Genomic DNA, 27,873 nt, shown 5'->3' with positions numbered 1-27,873 from the left:
ATTGACTCATCGCTCTCCTGCAGAGAGATGAAACCAACGCGACCTGACGAAAGGAGAAACGATGCAAGGTCTCACTCGTGAGTGAAAATGACACATTGCAAGCCCTTTTTGACGCACACTCGCCTGTGTGGGGTTATTTTTGATGCACCTAAGGTAAATTTTCACGCTAACAGTGTTAGTGTGTGTTTAAAACTACCTGAAGACTCTTTGCTTTTTAATCGATAACTTGACTTGTGTATTGCAGAGTTTTGTTGTTTTGATCTTGTTTTGCTTAGATAAATATTTTTCTAAACCTGTGTTGTGTCATTTTGTAGTGTTTTTATTAAGTTACTGTGTGTGTTGTTAAAAAATCTTTACACCTAGCACTCTGAAGTTACGCTTACTGCTTGTGCCAAGCTACCATGGGGTATGCAAGGGTTAGCTGAGTGTGATTCTCTTTTACCCTGACTAGAGTGAGGGTCCTTGCTTGGACGGGGAACCTGACCTCCAACCAAAGACCCCATTTCTAACAGGAAACAAATGAGGAATCTGCTGGAAAATGTCAGTCACGTCCGCAGCGGTATACACCTTCACCACCGGCACTGATCCCCACTGGCCACTGTGCTCCATAGAGCTCCATATTATCCAATGAGGAATTGCACAGCGGTGCAAGACCGCCTTCCACCACAACGCCTAATGTGGGCGGAATTACCTCACTTCCACCTGTCCCTACTTACAGTACAGGCGGTTGCTATTTTATGGTGGTGGACAACAATCATATCAACCTTAACTGCATCGCAGCCTAGATTAGCACAAACCTCGCCATTCCCACTATCTCATCACATAAATGCACTATGTACACTGAGGTGGTGGTTCCATTGTTCAAATTGTGACAGCCTACTCACTCTTATGTCCCTTAGATACCTACCGCTGCGGATGAATAGTAGGAGGAGACAACCCACGTGTACAGACCCCTTGTGGACTTAGCTACACTGGAGAAGAGGCACATTATACTCACCTATAGACTGGACAGGGCCACAATCACAGAGCTGTGTGCCCAATTGGAGCCTGACATGATCTCAGCTATCTGTCATCCGACTGGGATCCCCCCTCTTGTGTAAGTGCTATCAGTGCTCCATTTCCTGGCGACTGGTTCTTTTCGAGCGACAGTGGGCTTGGCAGCAGGAATGTCACAGCCAATGTTTTCAATTGTGCTGGCATCTGTTTTGTCTGACCTGTGAAACACATGTGCAGCTACTTAGCTTTCCACCAGGTGGAAGATTTGGCCACTGTGAAGTCCGGATTCTATGCGATAGGACATATCCCCAATATTGTTGGGGCGATTGACGGGACACATATAGCATTTGTCCCTCCCCACCAGAATGAACAGGTGTTCAGGAATCGTAAGAGTTCCCACTCAATGAATGTGCACGTGGTGTGCCTGGCAGACCAGTACATCTCCCATGTCACTGCCAAGTATCCTGGGTAGGTGCATTACGCCTTTGTCCTGAGGAATAGCAGCATCCCAAATCTGATGACCCAACTACAGAGTCACAGGGTGTGGCTAATAGGTGAACCAGGGTCCCCACCCACTGTATGTTAGTGTATGCCTTCAGGTGTCATCCCCATAGCATTGTGTGAGGCTAAATGTTGTCCCTCAATACTTACAGGGGATTCTGGCTACCCAAACCTATCGTGGCTCCTGACCCCTGTGAGGAAGGCCAGGACAGGGGCTGAGAATCGTTACAATGATGCACATGGGCAAACCAGAAGGATCATCGAGAGGACCTTCGGGCTCCTGAAGGCCAGGATCACGTGCATCCATCTGACAGGTGGATCCCTGTGCTACTCACCCGGGAAGATCTGCCAGATGCCATGCTGCATGTTGCACAACCTGGCCCCTCAGAAGGGAATTACCTTTTCTGCAGGAGGAGGAGACTGGAGATGCCCCTTTGGCAGCAGTGGACCCTGAGGACAGTGAGACTGAGGAGGCAGAGGATGAGGACAACAGAACATCGGTTATACATCAATACTTCAAGTGACACACAGGTGAGACAGTGCAGCTGACCATTCCTCTAACTATTTATGTTTTCTTTGTGGCTGTAGTAGGATGGCATTAACTCAGTTGCATCTCAACTTACTGTCACCTATGACTTGTCATTTTACAGATGTTGGTGATATAACAACTATGTACTGATGTGATGACTACAGACAGGCACAGGTCATTATTTCTGTGCTCTCTCAGTGTTCAGATCATTTGAACTAGATGTGACTGTTTCAATAAATGCACATTTTCAACACCAAATACTATTAGTCAGGTTTTGTTCAAGGGTGCTTATTGTAGTGCTATGAAATTTAGGAAAAAGTGCAATGGAATGGGGTGATTGTGGAGGAAAGTCAAGGGTATTGTTCCAGTCTGTCTGTAGCACAGGTCCAGTATCTAAGGGACCATAGGAAGGGAAGCAAAGGCAGTTCAAAGTGGACAAGGTAACAGTGTGGGACACAAAGGGGACAATCAGGAGAGTCTCATTTCCTTGGCAAGTGTCTCTGGCTTCTGTCTGGTTCGCAGGGAATGTTTGCGGGGTGTTTCACTTTCTGCAGGGTGAGGGGTGCTGGTGGCCTGTGGGTCCTGTGGCAGGGTCTCCTGCCCACTAGCTGCAGCGGAAGTGGAGGGCTGGTCAATAGACTGGGTGGTGGTAGGGGCCCACTGCTGTGCTGTTACTTCCCTCATGATGTTGTCCATGTCTGTCAGCACCCCTGCTATGGAGATCAAGTTGGTTTTGATGGTCTGCAAGCCCACCCTGATCCCCTGATACTGTTCCTCCTGCTGCTGCCTGTTCTCCTGCATGTTGTCAAGGATCTGGCCCATCGTGTCCTGGGAATGTTGCTAGGCTCCCAGGATCTTGGTGAGTGCCTCCTGGAGAGTCGGTTCCCTGGGCCTGTCCTCCCCCTGGTGCACAGCGGTCCTCCCAGTGTCCCTGTTGCCCTGTCCCTCTGTCTCCTGAATGGCGTGCCCACTGCCACCGACCCCAGGTCCCTGATTGTTTTGGGGGGTGGACTGGGGTCCCTGTACAGGTGGAAACACTGCTGATTGACATGTCCTGGGGACAGAGGTGTGGGTACGATGGGTGGGTGCAGTGGTGTTGGATACTGATGGGGGAGGCTCTGTGGTAGACTGTGAGTGGGCTGGGGTGACAGACTGTCCAGTGGTCCCTGATGGGCCAGGTTGTTGATCCAGATCCTGACGTCTTCTGTTAGGGGACTGGATAGTCATGGCACCGCCTCTCCTCTGACATTGCCTGGGGAACCTATGGGGATCTAACTGATATATTATGCTTTATGTCTGTGACATATTGTACCTCCTTGGCTTCCCCTCTATCGTTGCTGTTGCCTTGCCACCTTTGTTTGTGTATGGTGATGTATTGAGGGATTGTTAGTTTCCCTATGCTCTGCATGCTTTAGTGATGGGTGCCCATGCAGGGCTGGGAGGGCTGCCCATGCATTGGTATGGCATGCAGAGTTTGGCATTAGGGTTAGTCATATGTGTAGGTGCAGTGTGTGGGAAGAAGTGGAGTGATGGCATGCAGGTATGGGGGGATAAGTAGTAAATATTGCCTCACCAGTGTCCAGTCCTCTGGCTACTCCAGCGAGTCCCTCAGGATGCAGTAATGCCAAGACCTGCTCCTCCCATGCTGTGAGCTGTAGGGGAGGAGGTTGGTGGTCCACCGCCAGTCCTCTGGGTGGCGAGCTGGTGTCTTGCTGCCCTGGAATGCATCTTCACCTGTAGGTTATTCCACCTCTTCCTGATGTCGTCCCTTGTTCTTGAGTGCTGTCCCACGGCATTCACCCTGTCCACGATTCTCTGCCTTAGCTCCATCTTCCTGGCAATGGATATCTGCTGTACCTGTGATCCAAACAGCTGTGGCTCTACCCTGACCATTTACTCCACTATGACCCTTAACTCCTCATCAGTGAAACGGGGGTGCCTTAGTGGGGACCTGGATGTTGTGTGGTGTGTATTGGTGAGAGTGTGTTGAGTAATAGGCAGGGGTGTGTGATGGGGGGTGCGTGAGGGATGTATGGGTGTATGTGGTGTGTGTGTCTAGTTGTCTCTGTGCTGTTCGTGTCAATTTCCTGGCAGTAACTGTTGTAAAGGGTTGTGGGTAATGTGAGTGTGTGTTTTATGGTGCTGTGGGTGGGTGGGTGTGGTGTGTGTATGAGTGTCAGGTGTGTGTTTTTGGTATTGGCCAATGTAGTGTATTTGGGTGTCCATTCTGAGCGTGGCAGTATGTACCGCCAATGGTTTACCGCCATCGAATGTCCGCCGTGGTGATTCGTGAGTCATGATGGCGTGCGTTGTTTTGTTGGCATAACAGTATGGGTGTGGGTACTCACAGTTTAACACTGACCTTTGGGCTGGTGGATACGCATATGTGGCAGTATTCTGTTGGATTGGTGTGTGTGTGTCATAAAATGAGGAACGGATATTCGCCACCACAGAGGTATGCTGGTTGCCGTCACCATGGCGGTAAGCGGGATTTACCGCCAATGTTAAAATGAGGGCCATAATGATCACACACATTGCCCAGTAATAAAAAGAGTGCTGGCATGCTAATGCTGCTAATTTGATGATGACAATAGATTTGTGATCTTTCAAATTATGCTGGTATGTCTACAAAGACTGAAAACAAATTATGTACACCTGACTTAAATGCAAAAATTACATTTTTGCTTAGAGAGACACACAAAAGTCTAACTTACCAGTCTGCACTCCACCAGAGTTTCCTGTCAAGCCTTCAAGATGTTGGATCTGCAAGACCTTCTCCTAGGGAAAAGTTGTAATGGGTGCTGGGAAAACCACCATCAGTCCTCTGGGCCTCTAGGTGATGCTTGGAAGCCAGCAAATGCACTCTACCCCGCAGGTCATTCCACCCATTCCTAATTTCCTCCTGTACGCACAGGTTGTTTGCTACTTCATTCGCTCTGTCAACTATTCTGGCCCACATTTGCCTTTTCTGAGATATGGTTTTATTTTGGTCTTGTACTCCAAACAATTGTGGCTCTACTCTAATGATTTCATCCACCATGACTGATAATTCTCCCTCTGTAAAACGTGGGTTTGTCCTCCCTGCCACTATGAGTAATCAAACCCTTGGAACCAAATATCTCGGCACTTTGTCATCGTAACTGATGCATCGCCACCACTGGGTGAAGAAAATCAATGCATCACCTTGACTGTAGGCCCTTCATCAAGACATTTTTCAACACATCACTCATCTGCACCCAGCATCTCGCTGTTGCGAACAAGATCAAGATACTCTGTTCACTGAGACTGTGTGTCTTTTGTCCCTGGTCTGCACTCCATCGTGCTCGGCTTGAACTGTTAACTTTGTCCTGAGCCTGCAAGAACTCAAGTAACCCCTAAAGTGCCATTTGCTTTTATTCTTTAAAAATCCAAAACTCGACATCTTCTTATTGGATTTTTGTCATGTTGGTCTTGAGTTATTCATAAAAGTGTCTATCTTTCTACACCTGTGTGGAGTCGGTGTGTGGTGTTTTCATTGTGTGTGTGTGTGTGTGTGTGTATGTTACACAAATACTTTATACATTGCCTCTATAGATATGTCTGACTGCTCTATGACAAGCTACCACAGGGAGAGCACAGATTATCTTTAGAGTGGGTCTGACTTACCCTGACTAGGGTAGTGGTGCCTACTTGGACTAGGTGGATACCCCTGCCAACTACACACCCTAATTCTAACAATTGGCAACACAGCATTTCTTCTGCTTCTGCTGATACTGCTCAGCATCAGCACAGTCATTGGCAAAAGGTCAGCTAGTACCTACCAAAGGTGAAAACTATTGGCTTTACCAGTGCTTGTTGTTTCTAATACCTTTCCCACCTTAACTCATCTCCCATGTTTTGGGTTTAGATGGCACTTTTGCCCCTACATCATCCAGATATTTCCAAGCCCAAAAAATAGATTGCTGATGAAGAGACAGGTGGGAAGACAGTGACATAAGTATTGGGATGAGGAAGGGAGTAACAAAGTAATGATGATCATCAGTAACTAATCTAAACATTACCTCTTCATCCTCTTCCATGAGCATCCTAAATCCATGAGGCTGTGCTCATGTGGTATGCCTTCATCACAATAATTTTTTTTTTAAAGAAGACATCAAGGCCCTCATTTTGAGATTGGCAGTAAAAACTGCCTACCGCCGCGGCGACGGACACCAAAAGACAGTCACCATGACTACCAGCCATCCGCTGTATTATGACCACAGCTGGATTTCCACCAGATGAATGGCGGAACTCCGCCGTGGCCATGCCGGCGGATGGTGGTAAGGTGGTGCTGCTACCATCAGCAGCACCACACCAGTAGTCCGCCGCCAGTCGTACTATGACCCATAATACAGCCTGTCGGTGTTCTGCTGGCGGCTGCTGCTGGTGGCAGCAGTGCCCCGTCCCGTCTCCTGCCGGAGGACCCCCTGAACACAGGTAAGTCAGGTCTCTGACAGGGGAGAGAAGCGGGGGTGTTGTGTGTGTATGTGTGTGTGTGTGTGTGGAGGTGTGTGAATGTTTGTGCGTGCGTGGATGCGTGTGTGTTTTGCATGTTGAATGCGTGTGTGCATGTATGGAGGTGTGAGTGCATGTATGTTGTGTTGTGTGAATGTGTGTCTGCTTGTATGTATGAAAGTGTGTACGGGTGTGTGTGTGAATGAACGTATGCATGCGTGGGTCTATGTGGGAATTGGTGTTTGAATACGTGTGTGTGTGTGAAGGGGGCGTGAATATAGGGGAGGTGGGGGCTTTGGAGAGGTGGGGGGTTAGGGTGGCTAACTGGAGAGGGAGGGGGGAGACCCCGATCAGTGACAGGGAAGGAATTTCTTGTCACTGATAGTGCCCACCGCAATGGTTTTCGTGGTGTTAAGGAAGCCACGAAAACCATGGCGGTAGGCGGGGTCATAATCCCGCAGGCGAGAACAGTGACAGCCGGCAGGCTGGCGATGTATATCAGCCAAACCGCTGATGTCATAATATGTCGGAAAGTACCACCAGCCTGTTGACAGTACTTACTGCCATATTAACACCGACGGCCAGGTTCGTAATGGCCCCCCTAATCACAGAAAGTTATTGCCTTACACCCAAATATTTATTACAGCAAAAATCCACGAAAAAACAATGGCACAGTCCAACATTTCTTACGGCAAGCAATACTAGACAAAATAGTTGCAAAAGTCAACTAATTTCTTTGTGCAACCTCAAGTCTATAATGAGTGATAAATGTTGGGAATGATATCCAATTAGTCGCTCATCATATCTCAGAAGTAGAAACCCAGCGCCATTCCCGCATTTGATGCTGCATTCCTTTTGTGGAGCTAGCCTGATAAAACCTTTAATCTCCTGGCCTGCCTATGCGTATGCAGAAGAAACTACTGTTTTCATCCATCTCCCAAAGGTTGCCTTTGATGATTTACGACCTCGGTTAGCAATACCAAAGGTAATGAATTATCACATTGTCTGTATTCCATTCTCCTTTCTTTGTAAGTAAATCTTGATAAATTGTATCACATACAATTTCAACTATGAATCTTTCTCATGAGAAGAATTGGGGCAAGAGACTGGAAGAACTAACTCCTGAGCAGTCTGATAAGCTAAGTTCACCTTTAGAACAAAATACAGAGCAACACCTAATACCATTTTGTTGTAACAAATTATCAAACATGATGGTCGACACAAAAAGAGCCTACTGCACTAAATCATCTTACTGTGGTTATAGCCTCTACAAAGACAACCCTGTGATCATTTATTCCTCTATAACCTCTTCCAGTGGATCAAAGTGAGGATTCAGCAATGCTGCCAACACAAATGAGGAGATCCGCAGGAAGTGCCAATTCCTTAACAAAGAAAAAATAAAGAAAATGTGAGTAATTACTGGCTCACTGCCTGATACATTACTCCAAGAAGAACAAAAAGGCCTTAGTTCCTGATTTAGGAATCGGCCAATGGGTTACTCCATCACAACGGTGACAGAAATCCTGTCTACCGAAATCGAAATCACATTATATTCAATGGGATTTAGAATTTGGAGGATGGGTTATCCATCACCATTGTGATGGAATAACCTGTCCACTGAGTTCCAAATCAGGCCTTAATTGCTAACAACTCTAATGTCAACATAGAGACTGTTAAAGCCCTTTGGAGCCATATTATAAAAATGTTATTGTGCACTCTGGGTAGGAAAACATTATTCTGATGACACCATTTGCTAAACAAGACCAATTAATGGTCATACATCGTCGTAAAGGACTACATTTAAATTTGATAAGCCCTGTCCTTTAAACCTCAGATGCGGGTAAGAGGCAGAGTCCAGAGGAGGATGCATAGAGAAAAAGAGACAAATGGGAGGATCCATTTATGAGTTACCGCCATTTGATGGGGTAGAGGAAACCATGCCGATAAAGAAAATTCATAATCACCTCTGCCACTTAGCACTTGATCTTTGCCAGGAGCTAAGGAAAAAAAGGAGTTGGATTGAAGGCACATTTGATCATGGCTTCAACGATGCATTCTTGCCAAAGACTAGTGTATGAAATTGGGTTATTAGTAGAGGGGAGTGAAACCCTACTCAAGCAGCTGCCACAATCCTTCTCAGGGTGAAGTCACAAGCAAACCCCAAATTAACCTGTGCTTAACCCTCTGGTAGTTTGGCACAAAGGCAGTCAGTCATAACTTAGAGGAAATGTCTGAAGTATTTATGTAGCACAATCTAGAAAAAAGAGTCAGACTTAATAAATAATTTAAGACCAGGACAACAAAAATCCAATCAGTAGAACTGGAGATATGTAGTTTTAAAGATTTAAGTGAAAATAGCACAAAAAGCATAAAATTACCAGCTGCGGTTATCTGGTTGCACTGGACTGGGACAAAGTCACTAGTTCAGGCTGATCGTGCTGCAGCGTGGGCCGGATACAGGGACCAAGTTAGGACTGCTGAGAACAGTACCTTAAATCTTGGTGCATGGTTGTGCAGTGCTGCTTTGCGCAGCTTCGCGTCATTGGTTCCAATGAAGAGGTGAGACTTGCAGTGCTTTGCGTTGGTTCTGATGGACCTGGCAGCTGTGCGGCAAGGCTTTGATAGGCTTTGCGCCACTCTGCATCAATTCCGATGAAGCTGGTAGCTCTGTGGCGAGGCTTTGCGGGGCTTCGCTTCAGTTCCAGTGGGGACCACAGCTGAGCTGACAAAGCATCTTCAAGCCCACTTCCAAGAGTCCAAGACTGGGGTCACAACACTTGGGAGAGCAGGATTCACAGCTGACAGATTCCCTGCACTAGGTTGAAGATGCCTTTCTGTCTCTGAGGCTTCTGATCAGGAGGCTAGGTAACTAGCCCTTGGAGTCACTATGGTGGTCCTGGGATCAGGATATAGGTCCAATCCTTCTCACTCAGGCAGGAGGGCAGCATGGCGGTACAGCAGGGCAGCCAGTCCTTCTTGCAACAAAGCAGCACAGCAGTCCTTTTTCTGAATCTTCCACAGGGCCAGATGTGTACTGAACAGTTGGGGTCTGAGGTCCAATATTTATACCTGTTGCCCACTTTGAAGTAGGAGAATCTTCTAGAGGTTTCCACCCCCCAGAGGTGCTTGAAATTTCCTGCCTCCCAGCCCTGGCCCCAGATTGTCTGGGGTCACAATAGATGAGTTTTAAACCTCTTTGTGAGTATGGTTAGGCCGGGCCTTTGTGATGTGCAAGCATAGTAAATGACTGCTCTTCCCCCTCTTTAACTGAGAGTGGCTGATCCTCCCAACTCCTTTGTCCTACTGTCTGGGAGCAATATACAAAGATCAACTGACATCTACACCTTGTCATGTGACATATGGGCAATAGAAACTAAATGGTTGGTACACAAAAATGCCAACTTTCAAAAGTTTTTATTGCGATTCTTTAGACACCATACTTGAACTACCTACCTGCTCCAATTTGAAAGTTATCATTTATTAAATGTAATATGGTAAACCAAAGGTAGTTTTTCACTGCCAGGACATGTAAAACTTAAAAACATGAACAAACATATCCAACATTTAAATACACTACACCCTGCCCTATGGACTGTTTAGAGTTTTCTCTAGGGGCGACTTAAATGTATTAAAAAGGAAGGTTTAGGCCTAGCAAAAGTTTAATTTAGCCAGGGTACAATGGCAGGCATGTTTAAAGGCTACTTTAGTGGGTGGTAGAATAAGTGCCGCAGGCCTACTAGTAGCATTTAATTTACACACCCTGGCTACAAGTAGCACCACTTTATGAGGGTCTTACAAGTAAATTAAATTAAATATGCCAATTGGGTGTAACCCAATTCTGCCATGTTTAAAGGAAGAAGCACAAGAACGTTTGTCATTTGCTAATCAGGTCTGTCATAGGAAAGCCAAACTGGTGTCAAATCTCCTAAACTAGCCTTTTGTGTAAAGAGAACTCTCATGTCTCTGTTCAGAGTCCACACTGTCGTTCAACACATCCTGAATGTGGGCTGCTATGATTGATGATAAAATTTTATTCACCAGTAAATTCAATAGCTGAGAGTCTAGCAATTTAGATATGATTTCAATATCAGAGCGTTCTTCAGCAAACATTTCCCTTAGATTGGAGCAATGTCAAATCTTATGATTCTTCCATCACCCCTGAGTTGACTCAGTATCCAAAGTTGCTCCTGATGCAGATATCTGGCATCTGTTGTAAGAACAAAGAGTTCTGAATCTGCAATGGAACTCCCAACTTTAAGCTACATGGTCCATCCACCATTGAAGCTGTTCCCTAATCTTCACCTTTTCTGGAATAGGAACCTAAAAGTCTTTTGATGTTCCGTACCAATGCTGCAGAATGTGACGGGCCAAGGAAACCAAACATAGTCAAGCCAATGGAATTACGAACAGTGAAGCTTTCTAAAGAAGATTAAGAGAATAAAGAGAAGGATGTATGTAATACGTTATGTCTGTCTATCCATTTTCTCATCTGTGTTTGTAATACTAACCATGGCCTCTTGCGCACATACCCAATCCTTGGTTAATTGTTGGACTTGTTGGAGACACAACTGGCTCTTCTTGATGGAAGAACAAAGATCTTCTCCCAATGCATCTTGAGCCAGGCATCTAATTTATTCCACATTCTAAGATGGAACAAGTTAGGACTTTGTATGATCAGGAAACCATTCCTCTGAAGAACTTTATGAATAAGACACTGGCTAAAGTTTGAATTAGGGATTGAGACTGGAATAATAAATCATCTAGGATGCACCTGAACGCCATCATTGTAAAGAAGAGCTATCAATGGAGGAAATAATTTGATGACCCCCTCAAGTTGCTATTTTCAATGTGGAAAAACTCAAAACTGCCACGATTCTGTCCCACACAGATCTGACACACTTCTGATGAATTTCTCAGATCAGGACATACAGCTCAGCATTCTGTAAGCATTTCACTGTTAAAAGATCTCCCCAAGAGACTAACTACACTATAAGGCTCTTAATCCTCTTAAAGTCCAGTTATAGTTCTGTACTCCACTGATGACTTCTTGACCATGAACACTATGGGCTACCATCCCAGACTTTGCTCCTGTTCTGCTACCAGAAAAATAGCTTACTTCATGAGCAGGGAGCTGATAGTGTCTCGAAGATGTTCCATTTCTGTTTGTCCCAAGATCGAGTCAGAACAGAACTTGCATTTGGATGCAAGTGATATTTTGTTTACACCACCTTTGTCAGACACATGCTTTCCTACACCTCTTGGAAAAAAACGAATCTGCCTCCTACAGGATCTTACTGCCAAATATCCCAGGTATAGTCAGGAACAGTGAGTGCCTATAGGGTCTGGAGCTTCATAAGAAAAACCATGAGAACCTTAAAACTGAAAACAAGCACGGTTAGATGACTGATCAACTCTTTTGTCATTACATTCCTATGGTTTCTTTTCATTGAAAAAAATACCTTTACTTGTCATATAAGAGCTTCATATGTACACCCATTTTTTGTGTCCTTCGCCCATTGCCAGACAACAAACTGGCATTGCCTTCCTTGAAGAAAATATGCTTTGGTGGCCAAACTTTAACCTGTCTTGCTGCTACACTCAATTTCCAACACTCTCTAAACCATGTATAACAGCACTTTCTCTTCATAAAAAAACTGAAAATGTTCCTCTTTTGGTAACAGTCAGCACTTTATAAATCGCACAAAACAGCGCAACATAACCCAACATAAAAAGGGCTGAACATGCTTTTGACTTTTCAACAACTTGTACAAGGCTGTCTCTAATTCTTCCCTAGAAGTCTGTTACCTGAAAAAGGCATTTTAAAAGACATGCTTTTTCAGCAGCATTGATCACTCATTTTCTACATTTTCTAACAGGTAAGTGATGCTTCACTGTTACCAAATTGTGTGATGCTACTGCTGACACTTCAGAACTGTCAAGGTAAAATCTGTCATCATTTGTTCTTGAACTTCTGTCTCAGCCGCCAACAACTTTGTACAATCTGCACAATGTTGCACATAAGATGCTAGGGTTTGGACAACTTTGACAAGGGACCTAGAAGCATATTTCTCAATAAATTGCTCTTCTCATAGACTTACTGAGTACAGTATAAGAACTTTTTTATTAAGCTTTCTGTTTCCTATCCAGTGTGCCATCTATAACTACATATTTGGATAAAACACCTGTATGTCAAGCTACGTTAGCCAACAAAGCATATTGAACCAATGACTCAGGTAATTCCTAATCTCCTTTTGCCAAAGGACACAGTCTTCCCATCAAAAAAGGAACTGACGTTCATCCAAGGTCCCTCCATTACCTCTGTACCAAACACCTTATTGCTACATATACCAGAAATGTTGGGGCTAGAGGCTGTGAACTTGGTGAAAACATTCCCCACTGGTACTGAGGTATTCCTTGTCAGGAGTCAACTGACGATTTGAAGACTAAAAAACAATTATAACCTGGATGGCCATCATGAAGCAACAGAAGAAGGTGAGAAAATTTACATCTTGGAAATATTTGAGTCATCTGGATAATCAGGAGAAATTACCAGTTGTCTGATATATGCTTCTGACATGGATCTCACCAATGCATGCAACTGCTTCTGAGTCACCAGATTGGAGAAAGAGGGTATGGTGATGCCTGTCTACTCCTAGACTACCTTGTAAGGTCGAGAGGTGTAGTGATGTTTCTGAGTAGGTTTTTCCATTTTCACAAGCACAACAATGTTCACAACTACTTCTTTTAATGGGCTTAAAACTCTACAAGGAGCATAAAAAGAAGGTGACCTGAAACACTGTTTGTATGCAAATAGAAAAGCTTTCTTTATGTATAAACGAATGACATTTATTTTATTATTATTTTCTCACACTTTTTTAAAGGCCACCAGAACATTTTAATAAAAACTAAAAAGAGGCCATGCACAACTAAATAGGACTGTGTTTATGGTTATATAATACCACCTCCACACTTTCACTTACAGTTTTCTTTTAAACACAGGATGTCATTCACACCTTGCATAAGGTTTGTTCATCCTGTAAATTGCAAATTGTAACTTCCCACAGGACAACAGAAGCTGAAAATACAGGCAACTTAGCCAACAATATCTTGGACCTAATACAATGTAAACATATTGGCTGATTCCCCTGTTGTCAGTTTCTGGAGTGCACTAAGCAGTTCCCAGACTGTAGAAACTACCCAAGTGTGGAGAATCAATAAATGGTGCACCTCTGCAAACCATCCTCCCCCTCTTGGACACAAGAGAATAACAGCAAAAATACTGGGGGCAGATTTATCAATATGTCATGCAACACAGACTTAACTTTAGTGTTGTGTTGCCCTTGCAATACCTTGATGCAAGGCAAATGCAACACTTTGATAAATCTGGCCCTAATTGTAAGATACTCTGCCCACCCTGGAAAAAAAAACAAATAGACAAATCTCTACCATGACAGAGTTCAAGTGGCACCCTACAAGAACCGAGTACAAGAAGAAATACTATGAAGTAGGGGCTTAATTGCCATTTAAGATGAACAATGGGGCACAGTTAAGGTGGATTAGAAACAAAAAAGTGAATACTTTGAGAGGAGTAGTGAATTCAGAAGGCACGGTGACTCCCTCATGGAGTAAGCTTTGGGATGATGAAGGTGATGAGTAGGTAATAAGTGTATTGTTCAAAAGGCCAGTACCTCTGTAAGTGGAGTGATCGAGACATGGCCATAGTGAGTCATCACATTTCAACCAAAGCCTAACATTTGATTGACTTCAGAAATTCTAACAACCTTTCCAGAGAAACTTTAATGCTTTGTCTTAATTTACATTAAATCCATTCCAGCATTCCTTCTTATGCACCCCAGCGTTGAGGATATATCTGAAGATTCTACATTTGAGACAGCAGATGTAGGAATTTTATGATGAGTAAAAATGTGCCAACTCAGCCCCCTGGCAGTTGCAAATGATAACCTGTCAGCTACCTAATGGCTGCAACTGCTAGGAGAGCAGTAGCTCCAAGTCTGTCAACTGCTTACCCTACACCCAGTACATGATCAGCTATGTAATGACTGGTTCACATAGAACAAAAATGAGTAAATTGAGGGGTGAGGGACATGGAGGGGGGTTAGAGTATATCTTGGAGAATACCATTTTTCCTTTGTACTCATCCACCTAGCATTTACATTCACGGCATGTAACTTGGACAAACATCAGCTCCATCCATCAGTTCATCCTTCAGTTCTTCCAGAATTATTCTCTTTTGTAATATGTATCTCTGCCAATCTAGGAACTTCAAATGCAAGATGTATAAAGGATGGGAAATAGGGACTTACATCACCTACTGTGCTCAGTTTATCATATGTGTAATGCAGGAACTTCTACTGGAAGCCATATTCAATAGAAAAGAAAATATCTCTCACTCGCAGGCAGGATATTTCAGAATTCTGAAATTACATGCAACGGATCAATGACAGGATCAAAAAGCAGTCAATATGCAGCCTGGAGGAGGAGGAACAAAGCACTATTAAATTCATTACAAACTGGGAGATTCCGATAAAGGGAAAGAAAAGTCAGATGTTTCTCACATTATGTCATGCATTCAAGAGCTATTCAGATTTTGTTTCTAGCACGATGCTAACTTTCACTTAAGCATTTGGGGCCAGATGTATCAAAGCCTTTTGCATTCGTAAATGGTGCAAATGCCCGTTTGTGAATGCAAAAAGCCATTTCAGAATGTATCAAAGGCATTCTGAATGCAATTTTAAGGAATCGCTAAAATAGCGATTCCTTAAAATTGCGACCCTGTTTAGACAGTCGCACATTGCGACTCTCTAAATAAGGAATCCTTATTTGCAATTTCTAAAGCACATGTAACAAGCAATTCCTTAATGGGAATTGGGCATTAAGGAATCGCAAGTTGAACTTGGTGGTAACCATGTGCAAATTTAAAAAATGCATTTAAAATGCATTTTTAAAATGTACATGTAAAGCACACATGCCCTTTTGGCATGTGTGCACCTTACATGTTGTAAAAAAATATTTTGGGGGGCAGCAGAGGGGGCCTCAGTCCCCCAGCACCCTGGACTTTGCATTTCCAAAAACTGCGAATTCCAGTTAGGAATTCGCAATTTTGGAAATGCAAAAAATTCGCAAATATGGGCCTACAGGCCCATAAGGTGCGAATGGGGGCCGGTATCGCAATTTGCGATTCGGTAATAGCATTTGCGATTTTTAAGAAATCGCTATTACCGAATCACAAATGTGGTACATTGCATTTTGCAAATCAGAAATAGCGACTTCTTAAAAATTGCTATTTTCGATTCGCAAAAGGCCTTTTTCATACATCTGGCCTAGAGTGGACTGAGCACATAGTAAAAGTGGAAAACCAGAGGTCTGTCTACAAGATAATTGAGCAAAAATCGCTTTGTACCAAATCAAAGCAAATAAGTCAAGGGTGACATTTAATTATAGCAAGACATGATTCAAATCTTCCAGCAATATTAGACACAGGCCGCCATTTGCAGTAAGCGTCAGGTTCATACTCTGAGCTAAAGTGATCTATGTACAAAAAAGGAAAGGAGATGTTTGGCATAAAAAGATATGATTCATAAGAAGACAATCGGTAAGCCTATGATGTCACTCGCTACACTTTTTGGTACCAAGATCTGAACTGCTGAAACTGACCCTATAATACCTGCCGGCATTTGCAGCAGACAATAGCTGCAGTGAGACTGCATCCCCCAGCAAGCACTGAGTACAGTAGGAGGGGCAAAGTGCTGACAAAGTGGTCTTAAGCGCCTTGGGATTCCTGCATCGCAGGACACCATACCTGCCCACATTTGCTGCAGACCATCTCTGGGGTGGGACTACATCACCCAGCAAGCACTGAGTACAGGAGAAGGGGCAAAGTGCTGACAGTGCCCTTGAAGCGACTGCGTCGCAAAACACCCATGGGACACGTCCGGGTGAGTGCTGTGAGAGTGCTGTGTTTGCCCATCATTGTCAGGAAGAGGCCGGGCCACCCCCCCCCCTCCTTGGTTTTGTATGCATGACTAGGTAGGACTGTTGTATGGGCTGTTTAACTTCCAATATCGAGCTTCTAGTCCTTCGAATTTAATTTAATTGGAAAATATGGGCAAAAGAAAAGTCCAGGTGCCCAGGGGAGTGAAGGTTTCTACAACCACCCTTACCCCCCCACTACTAACTGTGGGCCTGTTGTTTTAGATATTGGGGGGTGGGTTACTCTGTCATAATGACAACAAATATTCCATTCACTGAATCTAATTGGGATTCAGATTTCAGCGGATGGGCTATCCATCACCGTTGTGACGGAATAACCCATCCACCCACATCAAAATCAGGCCCTATCTGTCCACATTATTGGGAACCAATGGTTTGGTGGAGGAAAGAACTGATGCTGTCTGGCGGCTCTCTGTTATGTCATCTACCACCACCCAAGTCACCAGACTCTCCTGTAGTACAATGAGCTCAGGAAAGGATGTACCAGAGATTGAAGGAGAGGACAATGTACATAGTAATCCAATTATTAAACCTAATAAAAGGAGATTCATGAATCAAGGCAGTGGTCAAGTAGATCCTACTAGTATTGCTGCCATTTCTTCTCTGAAGTTGATTAAAGATTACATAGAACCCCCTCCCAGTTGAACTCATCTCCCCTTAAAAGATACAGAAGGAGTAAGCATGTGCCCTCAAAAAGGAAGACTGTTTCGATTGAAAGGCCCAGCTGTCCCTTCCCCATTGCTGTGCAGCAAGAAGAAAGCTCAAACTCCTCTTCGTAGCCCATTTAAGCTTTATTATGAAGGCTGATTGTGATGGTTTGCTCATCAGGCTGAAATTATTTTAAAGAATCTAAGAGAAGTTCTAATCACTAAACATGACTACTGATTTATACAGAAACAATTGCTTTGTGAACCCAGCAGCTTTTTTGCATCCCAGGTCGCCCCTGCATTCGGACAATGGACAACTTTTATTGCAGGAGGGCTGCACACCAGTACATGCTGCTTCCCTACAGCCTCATTTACATCTCCCCCAGAATATACCCTTTTGTTATTATTCTTGATTGAGTTCCTCTTTTAATTTCAGCAAAGTGGGGATCATGGTTGGACCTGAAGCACAAAGTTATGCAATGGATGAGAGCTAACTCAGGTTGGGCAGGTGATCTTTCAACAGAGATCCTGACAGTCAGGACAGTGTCAGGGGTAGGCTGAGAACCAAAATCATAAACTGGGGATTGTGTTGTTGTTAACTTTACAAAGCCATGGATGGCGGGGACACTACTTGTAGCTTTGAAACATCTGGCTAATTCCCATGGATGAATTAGAGCTCACCTTCAGGGTTTCTTTTATAACCACGTTCCTGGCACGTTAAAGTTATGACTGCCACATTAGCCCAAGTGATTCCCTAGTGTAATCATTTTCTCCACTTAGCAACTTTCAAGAAATTGACTGATGCTTTTTGTTGTCCAGCCCATGCCCCCACTTACCTTGTACCCCAGAATACGACTTTTCTACAAGCACGATTTTGACCATTTTTTAAAGTTAAGCCAAGATCAAGCCCAAGTCCATCACCAGGACCAAACTGTGTTGTTGAAATTGCTAATTTATTATCTTGGAACATTGTGGGTGTTCGCTCTAACTTACTCAATGAAGACTGGTTGGGTTATATTAAAGAGCTTGATCTAATATGTCTACAAGAAACCTTGGCCCTGGACGACTTCCTCATCACTGGCTTTCTTTCTTTCTTTCTGTAACCTTGCGCTACCATTGTCTTTTGGGTGGGTGAGGGGAGGCCTAGCTACATTAATTTCTACAGGGATTCCTGGATTTAAAAGTTAAGCCTGTCTGATCCTCCCCTTGGTTTCAATTACTTCTGCTGACTAGGCTTGTCTCAGTAGGTTTATTAGTTGTAAATTTCTATCACAGTCTTTTTGATCATAGTTTTTCCAATGTCATGGCTATGTTAGATGATACAATTGCTAATGTGAGTTTCAAAAATCGTCTGCATTGTCTACTTTGGGCAGGTGCCTTTAATTACACTGTATGTACATTTAGGCCCTCATTACGACCTCGGCGGTCTTTTCGCAAGACTGCCGAGGTACCGTCGTGCTGAAGACCGCCAGTGGTGGCGTATTATGACCGTTGGCAGCCCTCCATCCTTTTCCGTACGGAAAGCCGCCAGCAGCCATACAGGCGGTCGGCGGGAAAGTGGAGGCTGCTCAACCTCCACCGCCATGTCAACAGAACTCCGCCCACAGAATCACGTCCCATGATTCAGTGTGGCGGTGTTCTGGTGACGGTGTGCTGGTGGTGGAGCTGCCCCCATGGATCCCGTCCCCTCCCGGAGGGCCAACGGACAAGGTAAGTTGATCGTCCGTTAGTGGAGGGGGGTAGGTGGGTGATGTGTGTTGTGTGCATGCATGGGGGTATGCGTGTGAGTGTGTAGAGGGTGTGTGTGAGTGCGTGTCTGCATGCAGGGGTGCTGTGTGTATGGGAAAGTGTGCGGGTCGGTCGGTGTGCATGTCTGTTTGTATGTGTGCGGGTATGTGTTGTCGTGATGTAGGGGTGCATGTATGTGCATGTTGGGGGTGTGTGCGTGTAGGGGTGTGTATATGTGCAAGTTGGGGTGAGGGTGGGGAGGGGGTTGTGCCACATTTGGGGGCTGGCAGGGGGGCAGGGGGTGTGGGGGGAGGACTCGTGGGGGTTAGCGGGGGGTGGGGGAGACCCCTATCAGTGCCAGGGAAGGAATTCCCTGGCACTGATAGTGCCTACCGCCATGGATCTCATGGCGGTTCCCAATCACCCGAAATCCATGGCGGTATGCAGGGTCCTGATACCGTTGGCCAGCCTGTTTGTGGTCTTACCACCGCTTTACCACCGACCGCCAGGGTCGTAATGAGGGTCTTAGTGGTTTGCAGGTGTATGGTTTGGAGAATACGGATGGCCAGGCGATGAATAATTTTAGGCACTCTAATTATGGGGATGCCCTGAATAATATTATATATTCTATGGAATTAGTGTTTGTGAGCTATTGTGCCCTGGCTAACCTAAAGTCTTATCCAACTTTCACTAGAGCTGTTAAAGCTAGTATTATTGATTTTACTATTGGTTTTCTTTCAATTCCCCATTAATTCAATTTTTTAGTTCTTGATTTCAAAATGTGTCAAAATTGCTCAAGTGATCATAACATAGTAATATTCTTTAAAGTGGCCAAAGCGAATTTAGAGCCGATGCCAGAAGGGCCCCTTTTTTCTTTCAGAATCAATTAAGGCCTCAGAATTAAATGGGAGCACATTGACCCAAAGAGGTTTTAGGAAAATGTAGTTTCTGAAAATGCAGGCGCAATTCATAAGTGATTGTCACCTGATAATGCCCTTTCCTCTATAATAGAGGGCTTTGGCATTGTTTGCTTGGTAATAGCCCAAGGGCTAACTGCAAAACGTTCACGATTTACTCCCCCTTTACATCAATGGTTTAGTGCTGCCTGTTTGAAACCACATAAACTGCAAAAGGTGGCCCTAAATATTGTGCGAAAAAACGAGGAAAAATGTTATTGCACCACATAGAGCCTTGAAGGCTACGAAGGCTGAACTTAGAAATAAAGTATGGTCTAACCTGTTAGCGTCTGGGAACTCGAGGAATGCCAGGCTATTATGGGAGGTTGTGAACGGCCTATTTTTTAAAGAAGACCCTTCCTTCAAAATAGAATGTCTAATTTCAGCAGCGTCCTGGGCTGCACACTTCACACAAGTATTAAAATCTCCTACTCTTTCATGTACCAAACAGGACAACAGAATGCTTTCTGACAAAGTTATGGAGTTGGATCTTCCTTTCAGCCATTCCATCACTGAGAAGGATATTGATGCAGCCATTAAGCAGATCCAGTGCAGGAATGCACTAGGTACTGATGGAGTCCCTATAGACTTGTTCAGAGAAAATATTGACCTTTCGGCCCCTTTGCTTACACATGTTTTTAGAGCTGTGATTACTTGCCTTCTACCCCCACAGAAAAGAGCTACAAAAAGGGTGACATGAATAATCTGGCCTGCTACAGTCCAATATCAATGCTGGATTCTAGAATACGAGGTGCAATATGGTTTCAGACAAGTATTTGGCACGGATGAGCGGTGTTTGAATCTTTGCCTCATTGTCGTTAAGAACACCAAGGCCATGGAATGCTCATTTCATCTAGCTTTCATGGAGTTGGCATGTGCTTTCAACACTGTCAACAGATTCAAATTATGGTTTATTCTGGGAAAACTGGGGGTAGAAGAACCCCTTATTACCCTTTTCTGTCACCTGCATTGGGACACCTAGGCTAAGATCCACTTCGGCCCTAGAGGGGAATGTACACCTTCTATTTACTGTAATCAAGGGGTCCGCCAGGGTTGTATTTTAGTCTGTTCCTGTTTCTTATATGCGTTAATGTTCTGGAAGGCCTTTGGTATGGAAGAAACTGGATTTCCAGAGGGTAGACACTCGATTCATCCTGACCCTCCCATGTGCGGATGATGCCGTTCCTATAGCTAGGACTGCTGTTAGCTTACAGAGATCACTGGGCACTTTTGGTTAATTTATGTCAACTTTAGATTTGAAGATCAATCACCAAAAGTCTTTTGTAATAGTTTGTGGGTCGATGAGAACTGCAACTAAGACATATTTTGTAGAGAGTGCTCCAGTCGCTAAAGTAGAGAGTTGTAGTTACCTGGGCTGCCTTTCAAACCACAATTAAACTGGGAACCTCTGTTAGTGCTGAGGGTGCAGCAAGTAATTAGATCGGTAAAAATAGAAAATGGCTTCCTGCAAAGATTATTTATGGTGCCACAGGATGTGCCCACTTTCTTTTGTCATTCGGAAGTGGGCTTAAATTATGTGGAGGAAGCCCTCGGATTGCCCCGTTCTTATCATGGATGAAAATCTGGCAAACGCCTGAGCTAGATCTCTCTAAAAGCATTCTGTTGAACTGCCTAGATTTGGACAATTCAGAATCAATTCCTTGACTGAGTTACCTTAATAGTACTTTCAGTAGGCTGAGTCCTAGAGTTTTTTTATAACTCTGGTTCAATCCCCCCTCTCAGCTATAGCACGGATATAGTTGGCTTTCTATGAACAGGCACAGCTTACCCGCAAGTACAAGGCAGACCAACGTTTCTCTCTGGTTGATTATCACACCCTACCACCTAGCCATGAGCTGGCATTTTATCTCACTTACATAGAAAATGCTCAATTTAGGTTTTATTTGACCAGCCTATGAATGGGGTTATTACATTTTCTTTTAGCCTTTCCACAGCAAGATGCATGGTTGGACATTTACCACCATGCCCTTGTGATGACATCTCAAAGCAAAGTGCATTACAATTTATGCTTTCTTGTGCACTTTATAAATCGGGGAGGACTTGTTTTCTAGTTCTTTTTCCGTGCACATTATGTCCCAACTCTTATAACAGGGGCTTGGTATCCTCAACGCACCTGGATTAGTCAGGGGTGTACGATGCTGTGATTAGCTATATTAGAGGGTCTTTAAGTATCACGAAAGATACTATTGATCAGCTATGGCTGAACATTTTTATCATTGCATTGTGGAGTTTATGATATTTTATTGTACTTTTAATCTTAAACAAAGTTTTATATTTTTTATACTGCACTCTTACTTGATGTAACCATTTATTTATTAAATTAACTGTGTGTGTAATTTCGATTTATGTTGATTTTTTATGATTTTATTGCCAAATAAAGTTTATCACCGACAGACTGACTGATAGCAACTTTGTAGCTATGATTAGATCTGACTGCCCATTAAAAAGGCAATTGTGTTTTGCTTATAACTTTAAAACGTTGGCACTGTTTGACAAATCTGCACAAATCTTTTCAATCAAATAGCAAATGTGACTATGTTTGGGCACATCAAAATCCGAACGGAATTTAAATTAAAAAACCCTTTTCAATTTTAAATCTCATAGAAATCTTTGGCATCCGCTACAGCAAAATCTGCTGCATGAAATAACACCAGAGCTGTGCTTTTGCTGAGCATGATGTAATAGCAATCGTTTTGAGGAATTCGTGTGGCAAAAGGTGTAACAAAGGCTTTGAAGAATTAAATCATAGAGTTATATTGTCCATTAATTTGTGGATCCTCCATGGATTTGCAAATCTGTGGAGAATTTACACATCCAATTGAAAAAATCAAGACACTCCATTGGATGCGAGAGCTTTTTGTCCAGTTTACTGTAGTGGATTCATTGATTGGGTGACTGTAATAGAAACATTTCTGCTGTGGCCGTTACTCAGTGTGGACCCTCCCTGGTGTGACAGGGCCTAGCCAAAAGCCCAGCCTTGTGGCTAAACCCCATTATGCAAAGCCAATGGCAGTGTGTAGTGGGGGTCAGGTTGACAAAGGTGACTGCCACACACCCTGACCTCAGACCAAGCCCTGCAGACAATCTTTGCTATGGACATGAGTAAGTCCAAGAGCGGGTGCGTAGTGTGAGGCCATTTGACCATCTCCAGCAGAGTATTTCCAAGGCCCATGCACAGGGAAAGTTAGGCATTTGTCAGGTTTGGGCTCAGGGTCTGGCAAAAGGTAGTGTGCATTTTTGAGCGTGTGTGGGGGTTAGGTACAGGGCCTGGTTGAAGACAATGGTTGTTTGGCACAAGAAAGAGGTATGTAGTATATTATCAAAAAATCATAAATTCACTGTGAAAAACACAGTTAATGTTTATGTTTTACTAAAACTTTGCAATTCACTTTAAAAAATCACAGGTAAAGTATAATTATCATTAGGAATTAAAACTGAAAAAAACCTGATTCCCCATTCATGGTTAGTTCTGCAATCCATAGCTCACACAACAGCCATAGGAACCTTAACTCTCACACTAAAAACCATGTTATGATTGTGCTAAATTCATAAAAATAAGCTATAGCACATAATAGTTTTACACTATTAAGTAACAACACATACCGAAACAAAGAGATTTTACTGTATTCGTAGCTGTCCCAGTGACAAGGTTAACTGTAACAGCATATATCGCATCATCTGTGAGATCATTTAGGTCACATGATCTGATACGTCAAATTGTGGGAGAGGTCATAAGCACTGCATCTTGTGTATGACTAACAATTTGCATGGCTGTTGTGCGAGTTATGGATTACAGAGCTACCTATGGCATGCTATGCTAATACTATGCAGTTTCATTTGCATTGCCCGCTGTCACCCAGAAGCGTATTCTAACACTTGAGATAGTAAACTGCACCAAAAAGAAAGAAAGAGGCATTAGTAGAAAGAGGTGGAACAATGTGTCTTTAAAACCTAATGGAATGCACAATGATTGTTAATCAGTGGAAGGTAGAGGGAAGATATTTCTAAGCTTTTGTAATAAAAAAGAGAAAGAGGAGCAGCCCCTGGCGCAGTCACAGCAATTGGACTGTGGTTTGGGAAGGCAGGGGATTTTATAGTGACAACCCTCTCTTAAAAACAATCTAGTTCTGGATAGTGAAGGACTAGGCATTGGGATATGAACTTAAAGCAAGTGGGAAATTGGGAGCAAATGTAAAGAGCCTAAGTAAGAAGACAGATGAGAGTAACGAGGGAGCTGAAAAATGACACATGCCACCAACTTTTGTATTCTCGACAATCAAGCAATTGAGAAGTTGTAATGCTAAGGTGAAGAGAATTTCAACAGTTCTAATGTGAAAAATGACATATTTGGCAACTATCTCTTGAGTTAACTAGGGCAGGAGAAAGGGGATTTTTCGGAGTATCTGTTTGTTTGATAAAACGAAGAGAAAGAGATTCAAGTGATCTGGTAAGGAAGGGAGAGAGAACTGTCAAAATAGACCCTAAATCTCTGTCTATGAATAAAAGTGTAGGGGCAGGAGCCGGATCTGCAGGCCACATATGTTAGACCAAATAGTGTGATCCTTGCCAAAACAAGAAACTTAGGACCTCATTTTAACTTTGGTGGTAAATACCGCCTACCATCGAGGTGACGGCCGCCAACATACTGCCACCCCGGCTACCATCCATCCACCATATTATGAGCACTGCATGACTTCTGCCGCAATAAGGGCGGAATTTCAGCAGTGCTCATGCTGACGAACGATGGTAAGGTGGCGCTGCTACCACATGCACCGCCTGCCAGTAGAACGCCGCCATCCGTATTATGAACATAAATACGGCCTGCTGGTGTTCTGCTGGCAGGGCGCTGCTGGCGGTAGCAGCACCCCTTCCCATTCCTTGCTGGACGACCTCCTCTCCGGGAAAGGTAAGTCGGGCATCCGAGAGGGGTGGGGGGGAAGAGGGGGGGTTGTGTGTGTGTGTCTGAGTGTGTGAGCGCGTTTGTGAATGCGTCTGTGTCTGTTGTGTTGTTTGCATTGTTGTATGCATGTAAGTGAATGTGTGTAAGAATGGTGAGTGAGTGCGTGTCTTCATGTTAGTTTGAATGTGTGAAAGAACGTGTGTATGTCTATAAGTATGCATGTTTGAATACATGTATGGCAGAGTGTGTATGAATGTGAGAATGGCAGAGTTAGTGAATGGGTGCATTCGTGGTGCATGTGGGTGTCTGTGTACGTGGATGCGGGAGTGAGGAGCACAGTGACTGTAGTAGGGATGGAGGGGGTGATGTGTGCATGTGTGGCTGTGGGGATGGGGCAGTTGTGTGGTGTGTGAGTGTCTGCAAGTGTGCGCGTGTGTGGGGTTGAGGGAAAGTGAGTGGACCGGAGGGGGAGGGGGGTGTTAGTTTTTGTATCGGGGGTGCAAGGGGTGTGTGTGTGTATTGAAGGGGTGGAGGTGAGTTTGAATGGCAGGTGGAGGGGTAGTGTGTATATGGGGATGGGTGGGGGGTGAGTTTGGATGGACGGGGTGGGGGATGTCAGGTGAGTGTTTGGGGGGTGGAGGAGCTGCCTACCGGTGACAGGGAAGGAATTCCCTGTCACCTGTAGGGCCTACTGCCATGTTTTGTTGTGGCGTTGCTAATGCACAAACCATGGTGGTAGGCTGACTCATAATGCCAGGGGTGGTATGGTGGTAAATTGGCGGGTTGGCTGCAGCCAACCTGCCAATCTCATAATGTGGCGTTTTGTACCGCCAGCCTGTTGGCGGTAATGCCAACACTTTACCCTGGTGGTCCGAAGACCTCCAGGGACATAATGAGGCCCTTAGGTTTGTTGGTATTAATTTTAAGGGAATTTTGTTGCATCGTAGTAACCATAGCTAAGAGGCCAGAGGAAATATTTACACTAGTGATTGCCTCTGATGAAGCAAGACAAATAGAGTAGCCCTTGACCTCTTGGTTTTGTGCGCCACTCCCCCCAACTCCCACCATTGCCGCTGGCTCAGCCCCCTAGTGCCTCGAGTTGGTGCAGCTGTTTACAACCCTCCAGGCCTCCTGTTCGGTCCCGCTGTCAGGTGACCACTTGTCAGGTAAGCCTGGTAATTTGGGTTTAATTGATTTTACTTTGGTTTAATTTTAATCTATTTGGAATCTTGTTTGACGTGAATCTTTATTTTTTGGAGTTATTGCTCCTGTTGGTATTCCTGATTTGGCTTGCAGTCTGTCCCCTAGACTGTCGTTTTCCCACTCCTGTAGGTTCTCTCTCTCTGCTATCCCACCTCCCTGCCAGCCCCTCCCACCTCCCAGGACTACTTATGGAGGCTGCTCCATGGCCGCACAGTTGATGCGCCAAAGGTGCACAAAAAGCAAGCTTGTTTTTACCCATCTGTGCCTGGACTGCACCCAGCGTCAGAAACCCTGGTTCTCTTGTCATCCAACGCTACTCTGGAATAGAGCTCACTGCCCTCAAAACCAGACCCTGCAACAAGAACTGCTGCCATACCATTCCTCACTCCACAGCAGGCTCCTTCACCTGCTGAAACTGCCGGTTCACCTGCAACACCAACCCACCACAGCACCCTACCTCTGCCACACCCCCAGCAGCGACTACTCCCCATCAACTCTACTGCATCCTACTCAACATCTGCTTCCTGTACAAGCACATGACTGGGATGTGGGACACCATCACCACCCTCACCCCTTTTATCATCTTCCCCACAGAGACCTGGCTCAATGCCGACTCCGCACCGGATATCACTGCAGTCATGTAGGAGGATTCAAGATCATTCACGGAAACCGCATCAACGAACTCGGAGGTGGAATCGCCATAATCCACAGGGTGTTCCATCCACTGCACCACTAAGACTGCACACCAAACATGGAACACCTCATCTTCCAGCTCAGTGCAGGTAGCAAAACAGTCATCAAAAGCACCCTTGCCCACAGAACCCCAGGACCCCACCCCAGCTTCTGCGATGCAATTCCCAAATTCATCACCACCAAATCCATCATCACCAAACACTACATCTTCTTTGGGGACTTCATTTTCCACCTCGATGATGCTACCAACGCCAACATCACCAACCTTCTAGGCAGCATAAATCATCGGCATAACACAGATAGTCACTGAACCAACCCACACCGCAGAAAACACGCTAGACCTCATTTTTAGGCCAGAAACAGAATCAAGTACAGCACTGAGATCACCTGGTCAGACCATACCATTGTCCACTTCACCTATGCAACGACACCCAGACATGCCACCAGATCGTTAAGCAACTCTCACCAAAGCTGGAGCAAGGTATCCAAGAACCAGTAGACTGATGCCCTTAACTCATCTCCCCCACTCTCCAACATCACCACAGACATCAAACAAGCTGTCAAAAACCTCACCACCTGGACCTCCAAGAGCGCCGACAAAGTCACCCCCAGCTAAACATCCAAAGCTAAAAAAAACTCCAAACAAGCCCACTTGTATACCCTCAAACTCCAAACAACTGTAAAGGAGATGGCATACCACCAAGGATCCCACCGACCGAACCACATTAAACTCACTCAGCCAGTACCACAAACTCCTGAATGACACTAGAAGGCACGCTTTAGCAGTTCACATCAATGCCAGCTCCAACCACAGCAAAGAACTCTTCAACATCATCAAGGAGTTCTCCAACCCTTCATCAACTGAGAACAGCACCTCCCCTTCCAGGATCTGTGCTACTCCCTGGCCAACTACTTCCACAACAAGATATCCACCATACATAGAAATTGTGCGTCCTCCACTGCTGACACTCTCAGTCTCCGAGACCCCACAGTTGCCCCCACCAACAGCAGACTCACCAGATGAAACCAGCTCACCACTCAAGGCACCCCTGACATCATTTGTTTGCAAAAATTTTTTATTAGATTTTAGTATGTTCACCTCCTGTTGGAAATGTGCTAGCAGGATGGCCCAATGGGGGAAATCAGACATTTATGCAGGTGTCACACCTCCTCGGCTGTGCCCCATTTCTGCATTCCCTGTGCCATGTAGCTACT

General features: G+C 44.6%; 1 pseudogene; it reads right to left on the bottom strand.

Moving 5' to 3' along the window:
• The window catches only part of LOC138297138 (SAFB-like transcription modulator), a 163,608-nt pseudogene that overhangs the window by 122,474 nt on the left and 13,261 nt on the right, over positions 1-27,873 (bottom strand).

Source organism: Pleurodeles waltl, chromosome 5 (assembly GCF_031143425.1).
Source record: "Pleurodeles waltl isolate 20211129_DDA chromosome 5, aPleWal1.hap1.20221129, whole genome shotgun sequence".
NCBI classification, from domain to species: Eukaryota; Metazoa; Chordata; class Amphibia; order Caudata; family Salamandridae; genus Pleurodeles; species Pleurodeles waltl.
This window is presented reverse-complemented; position numbering and strand designations above follow the sequence as displayed.